The following is a 17592-nucleotide window of genomic DNA, read 5'->3' as shown; positions in this document are numbered from 1 at the left end:
AGGGGTGTTCTTTAACCCTCGGAGTTCAGCACTGCATGGTGTGAGTTTGGTTTTTGTGCTCAGTGCAGTGTGTAATTGTCCCTTCGGTGACTTGAAGGACTCTGAGTGTTCAAGGACCATTTGGGGGTAGAAGGGGACACCCAAGCACATAAGTGGCTTATTTAGGCAAGGTGCACCTTGATTTCACTTTCTGTTTGGTTTACAGGGCTGCTGGTAGTGCAGCAACCTCTTCCTCCTGCACCAAACTCAGGAGGGGATCTTAATTCTGGGTTGTCAGTGATCTCTGTGTTACCTGATGGAGCCTTTACTGGAGTTAGCTAAAATAAGCTAAGAAGTGAAAAAAAAAATTGAATTTTTTACCTGAAGTTGGAACTGAGTTCCTCATTCAGTATTCTGGAATATGAAGTGATATATTCAGAAGAGAGTTTGCTCAGGATTATCTAAAAGGATAAAATGAAAGAAGTGCTGCTATTAATATATATCTATAAAGAGAAATTTATATGAATGTCACCACGTACTGCTCTGCCCCTGCCCAGTCCTGCCAGCCAGCAGCAGAGAGCAGAGCCCTCTCCAAGGGGAATGTTAAAGTGGGAAGTTAACTCTGCAGTTCCCAGGGAACCTTGGGGGGTTCTGCAGGTGCTGGGGTGGCAGTGGTGTGAGCCATGGAGGGAAAAAACACAGGGGAGAGCCAGGGCCAGCTCTGTGTGACTGGACACTTGGAAATGTGGCCCTACAAAAGGGGCAGGGCTGCAGAAGAAGACAGAGGGATGTGCTGGCTGGGAGATTTGGCCCCACACCAGGAACATTGCTGAAGGCAGGCTGGAAGCTCCCTGCTAGAGACAAATGCAGCTGTGGTTAAGGTGGTTCTTGAGGGCAGTCTTTGTTCAGGCCGTTTGAAAAGGAACATGTAAACCTACACCTGCAAGGAGCACATTGGTGTGGGGCTGAGCCAAACCCCGGGGAGGTCGGGAGGAATCTTTCCACTGACTTCAGTGGGCTCTGAGTCCAGGTCCCCAGTGATTGGCTTGAAGTGACACACAGACTATTTCTGTCTGACAGCTTTTTCCTTCCTGCATTTTCCAAAAACACCAGCAAGAGAAGAACAAGTCAGGACTTCATCTGTTTTGCCAAAGCAGGACTGAGGGTTGCATTATTCACCACATCCCAGGGCTGGCTCTGGAAATGGAGGGATGCAACACTGCAAAATCCAGAGGTTTTTTGTTTGTTTGTTTGTGTTTGTTTTTGTGGTTTGTTTTTTTGTTTGTTTGTTTGTTTTGTTTTGGTTTGGTTTGGTTTTTTTTTATGAGATAAGTAATCTGAGCCAGTTGCTTTCTTGTTGTACAGACTGAACCAATGGAATGGTTCAATGGGATGGAAAGATCTCTGGAAACATTAACAATGTGCTCTTTCCTTGCTTTGGCGCGTTCCCGATCGCAGCGGGCGTGCGAGATATTTTCTTTCTAAATTTGTAGAAACAACTGAAAAATCCTGCAATGATCTGTGAAAAGGGACACTTGCCAGGAGCAGTCTAACACGATGTTTGGAATTACAGGGCTCACTGTGCCTTCCAGTTCTTTTTCCTTGAAGTTCCCTTTATCTAAACTTTAGCTCTTCACGCGTACGCGGTGTGAGCTCTCCTGCAGCCGTCAGCACCACGGAGCAGTGGAGGCCTCCAACTCTATGATTAAAGCATTAAACATCAAATTCCTCTCTCCAGCCTCACTGCAGAAGTTCCAAAGGCGTTTGGTTGCTCTTTTTGTGGATTGATGTAGCTCTAGGGGCTTTGACAGTTGAACAGCCGTGGTTGTGTTGGTACACAAACTTCCCTGCTCTCTAAAAGACATGTGTAAGAAAGCACTGACTGATGCATCTCTAGAGACCTCATGCAAGAGCTTAATTTAGTCCTCTTTTTTAATAGAAACTTGGATCTCAAGCACTACTCTTGTGTAATGACAGGCAAAGGGAAAAACTAACAGGCTCGCTTACTTTTGAAACCTGTCAGATGGCCTTAAAGAGGGGCTCTGCAAACAGCACCACGTATAAAAGTGAAAAAATGACCAAAGTGCTGATGAAAAACATTTTAAAGGCAGTCAGAGCGATGTGATGAGTAATTTGGGACTGGCAGCCTTTCCAAGCAGCGTGTGATGCTGTGTGCTCCTGGGGGAGTGTCTTCCCCAGAGCTGGGGTCTGCATAACCAGGCTGGGACAGTGGCTCCCCTTGAGCTGAGGGGTGTCCCTGGGAGCTGTGGCCCCTCTCTCTGCTTCCCCTCTTTTAAACCTGCTGCAGCTGCTGAGTATCCACCTGCAGACGTGCTGTTGAGGTCTCTGTGTGTGGATACTGCGAGCAGGACACAGCAGTGACAACCCTCGCACGAGATGGGAGGTCCCAAAGCTTTCCTGCACATCCCAATTCCAGTACAAGTCAGGCTTTTACAGCCTGTAGCTGCCCCTTTATAATTTTTTGCTAAATCATGGTCTCCCAGCAGTCAGTTGACACTTTCACAATGCTTTGCAACTCCATCCCTAAGGATTTGCCTCTATATTTAATGTATTTTGCCGTTTGATTAAAGCTCCTGCTGACAGCATGCTTGGCTAGGGGCACAGCAGCTCAAAAATCAGAGTATATGGTGGTAAAAGACATGTGCTGTGCTCTGAAAGAGCTGTTATTCCTGCCTGCATTTGCAATCTCTGAGCTGGACCTCAGCTTGCAACCCCACAGATTCCAAACCCGTAATTACTGGCTGCTGCCTCTGCTGTGCAACGCTTTATTAAGCTTTTAGAGTCATTAAAGATTTTCAGGAAATTTATGGGAGCTCAGGTCACGTTGCCTGTTTGTTTAGATAGGCCAGGATCTGCCAAAAAACGTGGCCTGCAGGGTTTCTGTGCTCACCCACGTCTGCTCAGGGGACTGCCAGGTTTGTCTTCCTTTGCCCTGTCCTGTCGTGGGATGCAGCAAAGAGCAGAGAGCGATGGCAGAAAATTAAGGGAAGTTCTGGCTTGGTGCTGGTTTCTTGCCTGGGGACAGTGGCCTCTGGACCAGCCAGTGTGGGCTGGGGCTGAGAGCTCAAATAAAGCTGCCTCTGCCACAGAGTGGGAGTAAGGACTGAGCCCAGAGTGAGCAGGAAACCTGGGGATTGGTCCCACGTGTTTTAATGGAATATTGCTCCCTCCTACCTTGGATCTAAAGGAGCTGAGGGAAGTCCAGGGGTCTCATGGCAGCTTGAGCCAGACAAGGTGTGCCTCTATCCAGAATCTGAGTTTAGTATTCACCAGGATGGCTCAGAGCAGCAATTCATATTCATGCCACTAAGTCCCTTAATTTAATTCATCTGCTGCTTTTTTTTTTCTTTTTTCTTTTTTCTTTTTTTTTAAGGCTTTGCAAATGCCCTGTTGTGTAACAAACGTGGCCTCCAACGTGGTTTGCCCAGCTGTCACAGAGAGGTTCTGCCACGCTGAGCCAGCTCAGTGATGGGAGGCAACCTCCCAAAAGTGCTGGACTGATGGTGCTGTGCAGGGTTTGGGGATACATTTGCAAGGTGTCTGTTCTCACAGACCTCAGAGGTGACTTTGTACTGCACTGTTACAGAGCTGCATCTTTAAAGCTGGGCTTGCAAGTCTAAACTGGCTACATCCAGCATAAAACAGTGCCTGGGTCTGTAGAGTGCCTTGTTACAGGGTTAAAAGCACTTGTAATGAAGAAGGCTGGTTGTGATTTCATTCTCACTGGGTAGCAGGGTCTAAAGATAACTTTTCAGCCACCAGCTCCCCTCTGACACCAGCATGGGCTGTGCTGATGCCACAGCAGGGACTGATGGCTGTCCCTGCAGGAAAGGCTGACCCCACTCTCAAGGAACAGAAAACCCCAATGTTCCTGCCAAGCAGCCAGCCTGGGCAGTCTGCACCTCCCTCTGTGTGGCTTTGTGGCCACACTGGCACTGTTCATCTGTGGGTGCTCCCTGGGATTTACCCCTGGGATGGAGCCGTGGGTTCCTCTCTGGTTTTAGTTGCCCGTGGCAGTGTGGATCCCTGCTGCAGGAACTGATAACCCCTGTCTCTCCCATCTGGGCAGCACATGGGCAGGCACAGGGGCTGGAGTCTCTCCCTGAACCCCTTGGCATCTCTTCCAGAAGGTCCACAGCTGGAAAGGGAAATGCCAGCATGCACCTCTGGATTTTGGGACTGCCTCAAGATGCTCCAGAGGCTCCAAAGGTAAGGACAAGCCTGGCACCTGCCCAGTAACACACACATGTCCCAGTATTCTTGTGTTAATGAGAATTATAACCAGCCATGGCCCTGAGCCTACAAAACCTTCCACCCTCGTTTGTCTTCGCAGCCCAACAGAGGTGTGATGTAGGCTGGTAATGACACTAATTATTCCCCACCAATTTCAAGGACACAAAGCCCGTGCCAGCCCGGGATTAGATGGCTCCTGACTCTCAGACCTTTAACAGGCCACTGGTTTCTCTTTCTCCCCAGCGTTAATCAGCAGAGCTTTGCTGACACAATGCCTTGGCAGCGTGCCCTGGAGAGCAGCAGGCAGGGGAGGGTGAGATATACCATACGCCTCCATTTCCTGGTTTGCTGGATATCAAGACATATACAGACCTTCATTTTTTTGATGTGAAAGCAGAATGAAAAACTAGGTTAAATCAGTCTGGAGGGCTATTCAGCCAGTTCTCAGGAAGCCTATGCAATTGTTATGCCTCATCCCAGCCTTCTTGATTGGGAACATGCCTTTAAGAACATGATCAGCCCCAGGAGATCTCCCCCGTAGCCTGGGAATTCCACCCTGTCTGCTGACGAGGAGGGAGGCTGGGCCACAGAAACTCTCCATTCAGAAGGAGAAAGCTTGGCTTCCTTTTTTTTTTTTTTTTTTTTTTTTTTTTTTTCCCCTTTCCCTTTTTTTTTTTTTTTTTTTTTTTTTTTTTTCCCTGGCAAATTATAAATGTGCACGTTGGATTCTTTTGTCAACCAAATCTAATGGGACTGGCCTGAGCTGAATGGCTGGTCTGTGTGATGCTGGGACTGGGTTTCTTTTCAGGTGCTCACTGCCTGTTTCCAGGAGATGAGGATTAGCATCTGCCTTTGGCTGGGAGCAGCTGCGGGCGCTGTGTCCCTTGGCTGGAGGGTTTTTGGGAGCTGGAATGGATCGTGTCAGACTGGCTGAGCTTTGGGGCTGAACAGGTGCCTCCTCAGCCCTGGGTTATCACAGTCTAGGGCCAGCAGGGAGGATTTTTTTTTTTTTTTTTTCCTCTTTTAAAAGGTGGGAAAGTCATCCAAGGTTTGGTTTTCATGCAGATTCCCTTCTGTTCCCTGCAGGGAATCAGGCTGCCAGCTCAGCTGGGATGAGCTGGTTGTGGGGATGAGGAGGGGAATAAAAAAGTTAATCAAACCTCAGGCAGGAGCACAGTTCTCAAGGCCAACATGCCTGGGATTTCCTTTGCTGTCTTGTGAAATTCCTGAGCTACTTGGTCCCAGGCTAGCTGGGCTTTCTTTCCATGGCATTTAGAAAACAGGTTCCCAGGCAGAACATTTTGTTGATTTGATAGTCTGATAAAACCCACCTAGATCTGACTTTTCAAGTGGAGAAAAAACAACTCCAGCCACTACAGCTGAAAGAATGTGAAGCCTTCAACCTGTCCACTGCAGGAGTGGGCTTCCCTCCTGTCTCCCTGTCCCTGACACAGCCCCCAGCCCCTAAAGGCATGTGGTACACACACACAGAGCCTGTTCTTTGGGAACTCTGCCTTTGGGAGTGCCCATCCATTACGGGCCAGTGCAGCTGTTCACGTGAAGACAGCTTTAAACTCTCCCGGAGACTGCTGGCACACATCTGTGGGTGTCTCTCCCTCCACCCTTTGCTCCATCCCTGGGGGCAGCAGGGAAGTGCTGCCACCTCCTCCACCCTTAGGAGCCACAGGGGAGAGGCCGGTGGCCCTGGTGGCTCTGCCTCAGCCCCACACCCCGCACATCCCAGCTGCTGCCGTGGTCACTTGGCCCTTGTTGCCTTCTTGCTGCCCCAGGCAGGGCTCTGCCCCTCCTGATGAAACTCGTGTGCGTTTCATGAGGTTTGACTTTGAAAGAGCAGCTTCCTCCGGCTCTGATTCCATCCATTTCTGCACCAGCTATTGTAAAAGGTTTGGGATGGAATTAACTTTTACTTCCCACTGCAAGCTTCCAGCTCGGGGGCTGTTTTCCTCTGTGTGTCCAGAGAAAAGCTCTCTGTGTTCATGGAGACCCCTGAGTGCCACTGCCCCCCTCCAGCATTGCTTATTCACCTTCCTTTTATCCCTGCATTAAATCCCAGACCCTCCTAAGCCTGTTCTGATGGGGTCTGGGTGATAAGCCACCAGAGAGTGCAAACATTCCAAGAGAACGTGAGGATCTGTGTTCCCCAGGAATAACCTTGTGTCCCTGTGGTCATTCCTCCACCCCATAAGTGCAGGAGAAAGGGGGAGACCTTTGAGCTCTTCTGGCTGAAAAATGTTCCCAGGAGCAGGGGACAACAGTGACAACCCCTCCACACCACCCAGGCCCCAAAATTTCCCTGCACATCCTACTTCCAGTGCACCTCTGCTGAGGGGACATGGGTGTGAGAGGGTGGCAAGGGCAGGGCTCCTGCAGCCCACTGAGAGCTGTCTGCATCCCAGAGTGGGAAAAGAATGGACACCAATCAGCCAGGAACTGTAGTTTCAAATGTAAAGCAATCCAGGCATTTCCAGCCAGAGGCTTTCCCCCAGCTGTTGGTTTCCAATAGAGAATTATGATCAGTAATTGATACTCTCAGATGTCTCAGTGCAATCCCCAGAGAAGAATGGTCAGGGCAATATTTTTTTTTTTTTCTCCTCTCACTGGAAAATTGAGCCCCAGCTGGGGCTAATAAGTGCTTTCATTAAAATACTGATCTTAATCCAAAGCTGAGAATAATGTCTCCTCTGTGCTGCAGCTCTCCTCAGCTCTGACAGGGGCTCTGCTTTTGAACAAGGAATGAGAGAGGATAAATAGGCACTTCTCACCCCAACACCATAAAAGCACCGATGGAGGATCCCAGGGAGGGCAATTTCTTTTGGATTGCACCAGTGGAATGTGTTCTTGAGCCTCTCATGCAAGAGTGGTGGAGATGGGGTGTATGGCAGTGATCCTCCTGGATCCACCCTGCTGCCCTGCCCAGGGATGGTCTCACCAGGCAGAAATCGGGGAGCAGGGGTGTTTGTTGGGCTCCAGGCACAGCCAAAGCCTTTCCATGATCTCAACACAAGGATTTGTTCTGCCCTCCCACTTCTTCATTTCCTTCTGGACAACACAGAGAGATTATTGGTAACATTTTCTCATCCAGAGCTTGTCAGAAAGAGGGAATTTGCAAACTGCATCTCGAAAGGTTGAAGGGTTTTTCCCCCCACTCTCACACAGAGAAAGAGAAGAGATCTCCCCTTTTTTTCTAGGAACAAGGCCTGGGCATTTCCAGCTCATTAAGAAAATGCCAAGAGCTTTGTTTCCTGTTTTTTTGACACTGGTTTTTTTTTTTTGACTCATATCCAAGGCTGGATATGAGTTCTGTCCTGACCAAGAGGACCATAAGGCATACCCTGATCAAGGATAACACAGGATGCCACTGCTGTCCCTCACTTCCCTCCACTATTTGTCCTGTTCTATATCTGCCACCCCTTTAATTTAAAGGTGATCCTGTCCCTGCTCACATCTTTTCTACTTGTTCTGCACAGATGACTTGGACAGGGACACTCCAGGAGAAGCTTCAGATGTCATGGGAAGAGAAAAATTTGATTTTCCCTGTAGGTAAGGCAGACTGGGACCCCCAGCAGAGCCTCCTGCACGTGTACCAGGTCTCAAACCTGTGAAGCTGCTGGCTTTTTTTGGGGGAAAGAGCTGCTGTGAGTCCTTGCTGGGGCTCCTGTGAGGAAAGCTCCGGGGCACAGACAATGTCCTGTCAGCTGAGGTGCTTTGTGAGGAGCAGCTGAACTGCAGGAAGCTCCCCTGGAATGAACCCTCTTTTTTCACCCTTTCCCTCTCATTGTCCAGCTTTCTGCCTCCAGGTTTTCCTGGAGGGGGTAAAAAGGGCATTCTAGGTAGCAGAGTTAGAAAGGGGAGCACCCAAAAACAGAGAATTCATCAGATATCTCTGAGAACACGTGATCAGTTGATCTCTGAGGAGTCACACAGCTCTGGGGAAAACTTTAAAGTGCTTTAATGAACGGCTGCTCTGGGATTTATTCTCTTTCCTGCTGCATCTAGGATATCTTCTTTGAACAGCAGCACCTTCTTGCCCTCGCTGGCCAATAAATGTGAGCAGCCAAGTTTTGAGAGTTGCACTGACTGCAAATTGCACATTATTTCTTAAGAACTGCTCTTCACTTCATTGACACCACTCCTAATTAGTGCTTGACACTTTTTAAAAAATCTCCTGCTCTGTGAAGCTTGATTCGGTTTTAAATTAAGGATAAGAGATCTTGTGTGCAGGTTTTGGCTGTCCTTCTGTGGATTTATAAATGTATTTATGTGTTTTAGCACTGAACCTTTACAAATTCACTGAATTGTGACTTACACTGCCTATTCTCAGGTGAGATAAAAGTAATGCTTGTTTGACAGAGGCAGGAGTAGAACTGCAGTTAAAACGAAAGCATTAGGGATGTTCCATGTGGATTCAGGAAACAAAGTGGAAAATACAGAGATTTCACAGCAAATCTAAAATGTTGCACGTAGTCAAAACTACAATTTTGACATCACAGCTGGAAATTAGTTGCACTCAGAGGCAGACAGAGCACCACAGAGCCCTGGAGAGCTGCAGCTCCTGCTGCCAGGACTTCCCCGTGCTCCCACCACTGCACCCAGGTCTGCCATCATAATTGCCCTCTACCTCACAGCAGTCCAGACATTCATCCTCAAAACTAGGTCTGCACATTTATCTTTGCCTGCAGCACCACCTTTGCACTTATCCTGCAGGGTCTTCAGGGCAGGAACTGCCTGGTTTGGCTTTTTGGGGAGCACCTGACACTTCCAAACCCAGCCCCAGCCTGCCCTTGCCCGGTCCCCTCCGGCAGGGCAGAGGGTTCCTGCTGTTCCCCCTGCAGGGAGTGTCCCCAGCCCAGCTCTGCTGCCAGCTGCCATCTGCACAGTTTCCCCGGCAGCCCGAGGAGGACAAGCCACTCTTTTAGATTGCACGTAACCCTTTCTGAGCCAGGAAGCCGAGAATAGCAGAGAGAGGGGCTTGGCAGCCTCCCCTGTGGGTTAAGAAGGAGCTATTTGTTCTCCTAATTACTTGTCTAGGAGAGGGGTCTGTCTGACAGTGCTTTCCTGCAAAGCATCATGCTTGCCCTGAAGCCAAATAAAACCTTGGTGTAAACTCCTGCCCAGAGAGAAGAAAAGGCAGCTCACAGGGAGTTTCTGGGAATAAAAAGGCTGTAACCATTTCAAAGCATCTCTTGTGCATCAAGAGAGCGTGATCCCTAATATCTCACATGCCTAAAAGGGTCTTTAATATTCAGAAATAAGCCCAGATGTGGGGTGCTTCCCTTCCCCTCACTGAGACTTTTTAGCTGTATCCGTGTCAGACCCTCTCCCGCCTCGCTCCGCTGCCCACCCCACGGCATTCCCGACACTTTTCCCAAGCCATGCCAGCACTGAGAACCTGGATTCCTTTCCCAGACAGGAGCTGCCTTAGGGCAGGAGGGATCAGGCCCTCTCCTCTTGGCTTTTCCCACAAATGCAGTGCTGGGATGGCTGAGAGCAGCTTGGGCAGCGTGGCTGCTGCTGGGCTGGTAATTGTGGCTTTGGGGTTTTGTGTTACCCACTGGCTAATCCCGTGCAATCTTCTCAGGTTTCCAAGGTTTAGTTCAAGCCAGACTGTCCTTTCTCCCACTCCTTCCAGGATCTGGTGATGACATTTGGCTTTTTCTCTGGGAAGGGGCATTTCACCACAGTGCTGACCTCTGCCAGACTGCAGGGCATCTGCAGAAAGTGAGGGTTGGGCAAGTGCCTCTTGATTCCAGAGGTTTTCTTTTGTTATTTCATCCACTTGAATCACTTTAACATCATTTCCAGTAACAAATGCACCTAATGAATGGCTAGAAGGATTATTGCCCTCTGTGGTACATGGTCTGAATTGCTCAGCTGTGTCCCACAGTTGTGTGCTCAAGGTCAAGGGAAATCAACTGTGGGGCAGGTTTGTGTTTTTGGAACACACAGACCTGAGTTCTTGGAGAGCCACTGCAGTGAAATCGAGACTAGCTGTGGCAGCCTGAACTTCTCAGGTCAGAGTAGAGAACCTGGTGGAAATTTAGGGAGGAAAACAGCATCCTGACTTCCCTGAAGTTACACTTTGGAAAATTCTGTCTCTGTGGCTTGAAAACACATAGGCAGCAGGTGCACTGTTTGGGCAAAACTGAGTCAAGGGCTAAGTAAAGCCCTTGAATACTGAAAATTTGCAAATTTTCAACTTCTTTTTTTGTTCCCCTGGTATTTCCTACGGAAGAAATGTTTCTCCCTTCACTGGTGCAGCTCTCTGAAGTCAGGCCAGCACAGCACATGCACAGGAGGCGCCTGTAGCTGCCCAGTATTGGAGGACCTGGAAGGGGAAGGTGCCTGGTGACCTGAGAGTGCTCTCAAGTTGATATAATTCTGCTTTCCTTGGCTTCTGTGAAATGCTTGGTGGAAAAATAACGACTGGGCCAGATCCCATTGTTTTACATCAAGGTAATCAAAGTGGTCACTTCACTGGCTGCTGCAGAACGAGCTATTTCCTCTCTGAATTAGCCAGTTCAGCCTTCAGTTTCTCTCCTCTTTGAAGGGTGAGTGGGCTGGGGGCTGAATGTCCAGATAAAACACCTTCAAACTGAGCTGGGCACACACTTCTGGAGACATTTGGCTCTGTGAGACTTCATTGTGTGCCAGAGGCAAAGCAACCCCAGCAATTCATTCAGCGAGGGGGTGTGTGGGAGGACAATGCAAAAGAAAGAAAATGATGGGCCTCAAACTGATGGACAGCAAAATTTTGAGGACCTCTGAAGAATGCTTCAAATAAACATTTAAAAATTTGCATTAACATTTTGGACATTGTGGTACAAAGCTGGAAAAAAAATCCTCTTTATTTGTCGGTTCGTTTCTACAATCTTTTGATCAGCTTTTCTGTTTAGATTTGTGAGGTTTTGTTAATGGTAAGTTTTAGACTGTTTATTTCCATGCCCAGAAACCTTTGGTCCCCTTCAGAATGAGTTTCCCCCCTTTTTTTCCAGGAAAGGACAAAATTTATCCTGCTAATTGCATCTGATCAGGTTGCCACATTGGTTTGGTCATGGGATTATGCTTCCAGACACCTATAATAAGATTTTGTGCCTCATTTTCCTTTTCTGTGTATTAATTCTCCCTGCTGCAGCTGGACAGAGGTGGATGCTGTTGGTGGAGGGGTTTAGCTCTCATGAAGTGCTTTAGGATTCACTGATGGATCATGTCTTCTGAGATGAAAATAACCCTTGGCACATCTCGTGTTTTGTAAGAGGAGGATATGATTTTTCTTAGCTTGCAGGTCTCTAGAAAGGTGCCTCTCACTATAATGCAACCCATTTACACTCCCAGGCTAAAAGAAGGACTGAAGCTGTTATTAAATATTTTGTTAAAAGGTTTCCATTGTAGTCTCTGGTCTGTAAGCAAACTCTGCTTGCAGGGAATGCCCATTTTTTTGTGAGTTTTGTGCTTTCAAACCTACACTTGGTCAGTAGTGTCTGGAGAGCATCCCAGCCCTTCAGAGCTAAGGTGTGCTCAGGTCAGTGGTGCAGCTCCAGGTCCTTATGCCACTGAAACCCTTCAAGGACACATTTCCTCCACCCCAGGGAATGCTGGCCCAGCTCTTCTGCTGGAATTTGGCCTTTTGTCAAGGTTAATGTAACAGAGGAGGTTGGAAGATTTTGGAGGGGAATTTTCTGCCATGCTGGGCACAGATGGTGGCTGGTTCAGGATGAAGAGGAGGGTGGCTGGCTCATCAGCAAGTTGCTGCCGTTGTTTGTAGGAGAGTTAAAGAGATCCACCATCCCTTTTAGGATGAAAACTCCCCAAACCCTTGCCTTTCTGGAGGACTGGTCCTTAAAAGACCCTCTCCTGCTTTTGGTGGCCGTGGTCAGGTTTCCAGCTGGCTCGCTGTGTTTGCTCCATTTGTCACGTTGGACTGGCAGTGCTGAGGGCTGTGACTGCAGAGCTGGCAGGGAAATGTCCAGACAGCCCCTGAGCAGCAGCTTAATGCCTGTGCAGGTACGGAATGTATTTATAGCTGAATGCACAGTCTGTGTGTGTGCACATGTGTGCCTGGGAAAGTTTCAGAGGCAGAGGATAATGCATCTCAATTACACCCCAGTCTGGAGCTACAGCCCCGCTCAGGAATTGAAAAGCTGCAAAGAATCCACTGAGGTTAAAAGCACCATTTGGTTTCCCTCGCCAGAGGGACGCTCATCAATATCTCTCTCTGTTAACAGCAGAGGGTTAAAGCCTTGGCAGTGTTCTCAGCCACCAGATGCAGGCAGAGGTTTTTTTGTGAAAGGAGATTTCATTGCTGCCGGGTTAAAGCTCCAATTTTGCCTGACGCTGCAAGTTTGTTGAAAGCAGGAAAGGAGTGCACAGACTGCTGGCTTTCCCACTTTGTACGTGTCCCGTGGATGAACTGGCCTCCTGTGTTATCCCAGTCAAGACAGATTTCTCTACGATTCACTCCCCACTTGGCATCACGTGGAATCCTGGGTGCCCTGAGGTGAGGGGCTGGTGCTTGGTGCTTGTGCTGCACCTCTGGCCAGTGCCCAGCTCTCCACTGTGCTGGAGGAGCTGGCAGAGGAGTTCTGAGTGCAGCTTCATCATCTCACACATGCTCTGCCCGGCTGAGCTGGTCTCAGGAGGAGGCTCCTTACTCAACCTTGAGCTTTTTCCTGTGCCAGGCTTAGAAGCAACCTTAGCACTGCTGAATCCCATTTCTTTCCCTAACACATCTCTAATAATAAATCACATTTTCTCTCTCTGCCTGACAAAGGACACTCCTTTCCCAGAACAGATTTCTTCAGCACAGACCCGCTGTGCTGCTCAACTCTGCCTCTTAAGAACTTAAGCCACTTCCCCGAGGTTACACAGCAACTCCTTGGCTTCACCAAGTGACTGAGACACCCCTGATGGAGTGGTGGTTGTATTCCCATCTCCTTGGCGAGGAATTTTCTCTGTCTGACACCCCCAGTCCCCTCCAGCTGCCCGAGGGGCTGCCCAGCACAGCTGGGGACACCTGGCCCTGCTCCTCGGGGGCTCTGCAGCCCAAGCAGGGACATCTGCTCCGAGCTGAGAGCTGGCACCAGGAGGGGTCTGGCCTTGGAAGGAAGATATTTACTTTGTACAGCTCCTCTGTAAAGCAGCATTGGCTGGAGAAGCCCAGCAATCTATTTAGTCTAGGAACAGCAGAGCATGCCAGTTCCTCTGGAAGAGCCCCCCGCTCAGTCCAGCTGGTTACTTGGACAATACTTTCCTAAAGGAGGGAAAAAAAGATGCTTTATTCCTCCCTCTTGGTCATCCTTGCTCCACAGCACTGTGCAGTTGTCTGTGGCTCGTAGGTCAGGGTGGGGAGGGAGGAAAAACCCTTTCAGTTCTGTGGAAATGAAGGAATTTCCATACGGGAGGAAGCTCTCCTCGGGATAATTTCTGTTCTTCTCAGCAGGACCTGCTGCAGAAATCTCTCAAAGCTGCTGCCTTGTGCCAGCCATGGCTAAACTCGAGTGTACCTTGCTGCAGGCTCTGCTTTTCCACAGTGAGGTTCAGCCAGCTGGTCCTGATGGCAGGGATGGCATCCCTGGGATTGAGTGTGAGGATGAAAAGTTTATGTGAGACCTTTAATAAGGAAAAACACAGCTCTGTGTGTGTGTGAGTGGCCCTGGTGACAGGAATGTGCCCGTGCCAGGGTGCTGGAGCCAAGGCAGGGATCCCTCATCAGCCTGGGAAGGACCAGACCAGGTGCTCCATGGAGCTGGAGCCTCCATCCTCAGGAGCCCAGAGCAAATCTCCCAGGAGTTACAGTGTCCCAGTCCCATGGGACTTCCAACCTCTTTGGGTTGGAAGAGACTTTAAAACCCATCTCATTCCCAATCTTCTTTTATTTTCCCATCCATTTCTGCAGTGACCTCTCACCCCCTGTGTCAAAATCACCACTTCTAAGGCTTCTCTTTAAATCTGCCATTTCCAAGATAAGAAAAGGGGGCTGGAGCATCCTTTAGGCAGCCATCCTTTTGTGCCCCATCCCAGGGCAGCCGCTGATCACAGAGGGAGCTGCTGGCCTGTGCTGCACAGAGCAAAGGGGGTGCCAAGGGCAGTGCCAGAGCTGGCAGAGACTGGAGAACAGAAGATCCTGAATGGGGAGCACAGAGCCAGAGGGTGCCCTGGGCAGCTTGAAGCCCTGAATGGTGACAAGTTTCACTTATCCCATGTCTCCAGGAAGAATTTTGGGGATTTCACAAGGCTGGGCACAGGCACCAGCAGGGTGTGGGTGTCCTGCCAGGATGACCACGTGCCCTGAGGACATGGTGCTGGCCAGACCCCGCAGGGCACCTGGGGGCTGTGTTTGGACTTTCTCAGCTCAGAGCACACCTGCCTGGCTTGAAAAGCTGACTCTGCAGGCTGGGGAATGTCCAGGAGAGGCTGAGACCCACTGCAGGCTCTGACACCTCGTTCAAACCCCCTGGATTGCAGCGTGAGGGGTTTCTCCTGGGCAGACAGTGAGGGCAGGAGCAGCTTTGCACTGGGCTGTGCTGCTCCAGGGGGTGCCCTGGGGCACAGGGACGGGGCTGGTGTTCCTGGGATGGGGTCAGGAGGAGCAGCACAGGGTTTGGCTGCCCTGTGGGGACCATGCAGTGCCTGCCTGTGCTCAGTCTGGCTCTGCACAGAGCTGACGTCTCTTGGTTTGTGTCACATTATGCATTATGTGATAATTATAAAAATGTGAAAATAGAACTCGCAGTACCAAGCAGGCAGCACGCAGCTTTGAGTGGTGCCATGTGTGTTTTCCTGCTTCCCCTCTGAGGATAAATGGCCCTTTGAGAAAAGAGCCTCATGTTTGGTTTAAGTTTCTCATTACTCCGTAGGGGTTCTTCCTTGTAGGGCTCTTGGAGCAGGATTAGCTGGCAATGGGTGGCACACTTCCCTTGGTACATAGTGATCCAGCTCTGCTTTCCAAAGGGCTCAGGGCTGCTGCAGTTGCCTCTTAATTCCTGCCAAGTGCCCAAGGGGGTCGATGTGAGCCAGTGGAAATGCTGGGTCCATCCTGGGATGGATGTGAGGGGATGAACTGTGGTTTGCCATTTGCTCCTCCCCATTATCCACACAAAGGCAGCTCCCCTCCGAGCCAGCTCCTTGGGGAAATTGTTCATTTTCTCTTGCTGGGTGGCACTGGTTTGTTTTTCAGCACGGGTTTCCTGTTTTACTGGCAGCTTCCAAGGCCAGCATGGAGCGGGAGAAGCAGCCTGGGATGTGCTGAGTGGGGGGATGAACCTTCCTGTGGTCCCAGCAGACAATGGGATGTGCTGCTCTGTGTCACCACGGCAGAGAGGGAGCAGCAGGTGCTGCAGACACCCCCCAGGGCTCTGGGGGCTCCCCTCCTGCCACTTCGAAATCACTGGATGGTTCAGGTTGGAAGAGACCTTAAAACTCATCTCTTTCCCAATCTTCTTTTGTTTTCCCATCCATTTCTGCAGTGGCCTCTCAGCCCTGTGTCAAAATCACCACTTCTAAGGCTTCTCTTTAAATCTGCAATCACAGCCAGAGGCTATTTCCAAGCTGAGAAAAGGGGGCTGCAGCATCCTTTAGCCAGCACCAAGCTAACAGGATATATTGGTGTTCATACTGTGGGTTATTTAATGAGGAACATGGCCTGATTATTTGGTTTCTGGAGGAGAATTGACCTGTGCAACAACCAGGAGAGTTTTCAATTAGTGCCTGCTCCTCTATGTAAAAAATTACAGGTTTTGGCTGTGAGCTCTCATTTAAACTCATGGGGTTTTTTTCTGGATAAAATCAGGGGAGCCCCTAGGGAGCTGAAAGTGAGCTATGGAGAAGGAAGAGAAGGAATGGCTGATGTTTCTAGATTTTGAAATCTAGCTCTTGTTTCTAGGCCTTGAAAGCAGTGGGAGTGGCTGGCACTGAGAACAGGGCTGTTCTCCTTTAGGGTGAGCAGGAATCCCTTACGTTGGAAAGGGAGAGCAGGAAGCTGGAGGGAGGCAAGGCTGGTTCCCAACAGAGTCCCCTTCTGCTCCACTCAGAGGATCTGGTTACAGAGAAAACATCCCTGGCTGCTCTGGGCTTGTGTTACAGACAAGGGGGACCCGTCCTTTGCGAGCTGGGCTCGGTTTCTGTTGGCACAAACTCCCTGTTGTCCTGGATAAACCCTTGTCAGGAGCTGCCCTGGGGATGAGCAGGGCCTCAGGGGGCAAAGCTGGGAGCTGAAAGGGCTCCTGAGCCCGTCCAGTGGCCACCTGCAGGAGGGAGCTTTGCCTCCCTGCTGGAGGTGGTGGTGTAACAGAGCAGGGAAGTGCTTGGCTTTCCCTGGGCTCGGGTGGGATGGACACTCACACCAGGCTGCTGGAAGCCTCAGAAAGGGAGAGCCTTGGGGCAGCACCCAGCTCCTGGCCAGGGAGATGGCCTGGGGAGCAGAGCTCTCCTGGAGGGCGTGAGGAAGGTGGGCTCCATCCTCACGTGCATCCCATCGCTCTCACCCCACCTCCCTCATTCTGGACAGAAATGGTGACTCCAGGGTTGTATTTCAGGTGTTAAGAGTGAAAAAGGCACGGCTGATTACGACTGAAATGCCAGGCAGTGACACCCACCAAGGACAGGGAGTGTGCAGTGCTGAGCACTGAGGCGAGGAGGAGCAGGAGATCCACAGGGATCACAAACCTTTGTGTGGGATTGTGGCCATTCTCTCCATCCTGAAATCCAAGGGCTGACCTGTTTCTCTCTAAGACTGACCAAGAAGCCCCCCTGTTATATTTTTATTCAAGAACAGCAGGGATGAGGGGAGGAGGAGGGCAGATATTCCCAGGTGCTGCTGCTCAGGCTCTTGTGCCTTTGGGATCTCTCTGCTTTTTGCTTCCCTCTGTGGAAGTGAGCTATGGAGAAGGAAGAGCTGAAGTTTCACCCACCCTAGTCCTGAACCTCATCCCAAAGGCAAACAGCTACATGGAGAAGCTTTGGGTGTGACACTTTGAGTGGCACAATTCAGTTTCTTCTAGAAACTGGAAAAAAAAAATTGCCATTTATTGAGAATCTCACTTTGTGTTATGAGGTTTCTGTTCCACACAGGCCCCGTGTGCTTTTGCAGTATCGAGAGGATTCCAGGTACAGATCAGTTCAATAAATATACTCCCTGATTTTTATTTTTTTTTTAGATTTCCTAAAATACAGGCAATATGTCATTGTCAGGAGACAGCGATTCTCTTCAGATCTGTGGGCTGAGTGATTACCTGAAAGGTTTTTTTTTTTAAATAAAAAAAAATTATTTGAGGGAAGGAGAAGCAGCATTATAAAGGATTTTAAAGCAGGTAGGATCTTCCAACCCACTGCTGTAGGAAGCTG

General features: G+C 49.7%; 1 long non-coding RNA gene across 1 annotated transcript in view; it reads left to right on the top strand.

The window, feature by feature from the left end:
* Positions 1 to 1123: 1123 nt before the first annotated feature.
* LOC128814898 (uncharacterized) overlaps positions 1124 to 17592 on the top strand; it is a 100799-nt gene continuing 84330 nt past the window's right edge. Inside the window, exons 1-3 of the long non-coding RNA XR_008439497.1 lie at positions 1124 to 1213; positions 4070 to 4209; positions 7722 to 7794. This is a non-coding gene — a long non-coding RNA (uncharacterized LOC128814898). The remainder of the gene's footprint in view (positions 1214 to 4069; positions 4210 to 7721; positions 7795 to 17592) is intronic.

This window comes from Vidua macroura, chromosome 15 (assembly GCF_024509145.1).
Source record: "Vidua macroura isolate BioBank_ID:100142 chromosome 15, ASM2450914v1, whole genome shotgun sequence".
Taxonomy (NCBI): domain Eukaryota; kingdom Metazoa; phylum Chordata; class Aves; order Passeriformes; family Viduidae; genus Vidua; species Vidua macroura.
The sequence above is the reverse complement of the archived record's forward strand: the minus strand, read 5'-3'. Positions and strand labels throughout refer to the sequence as shown.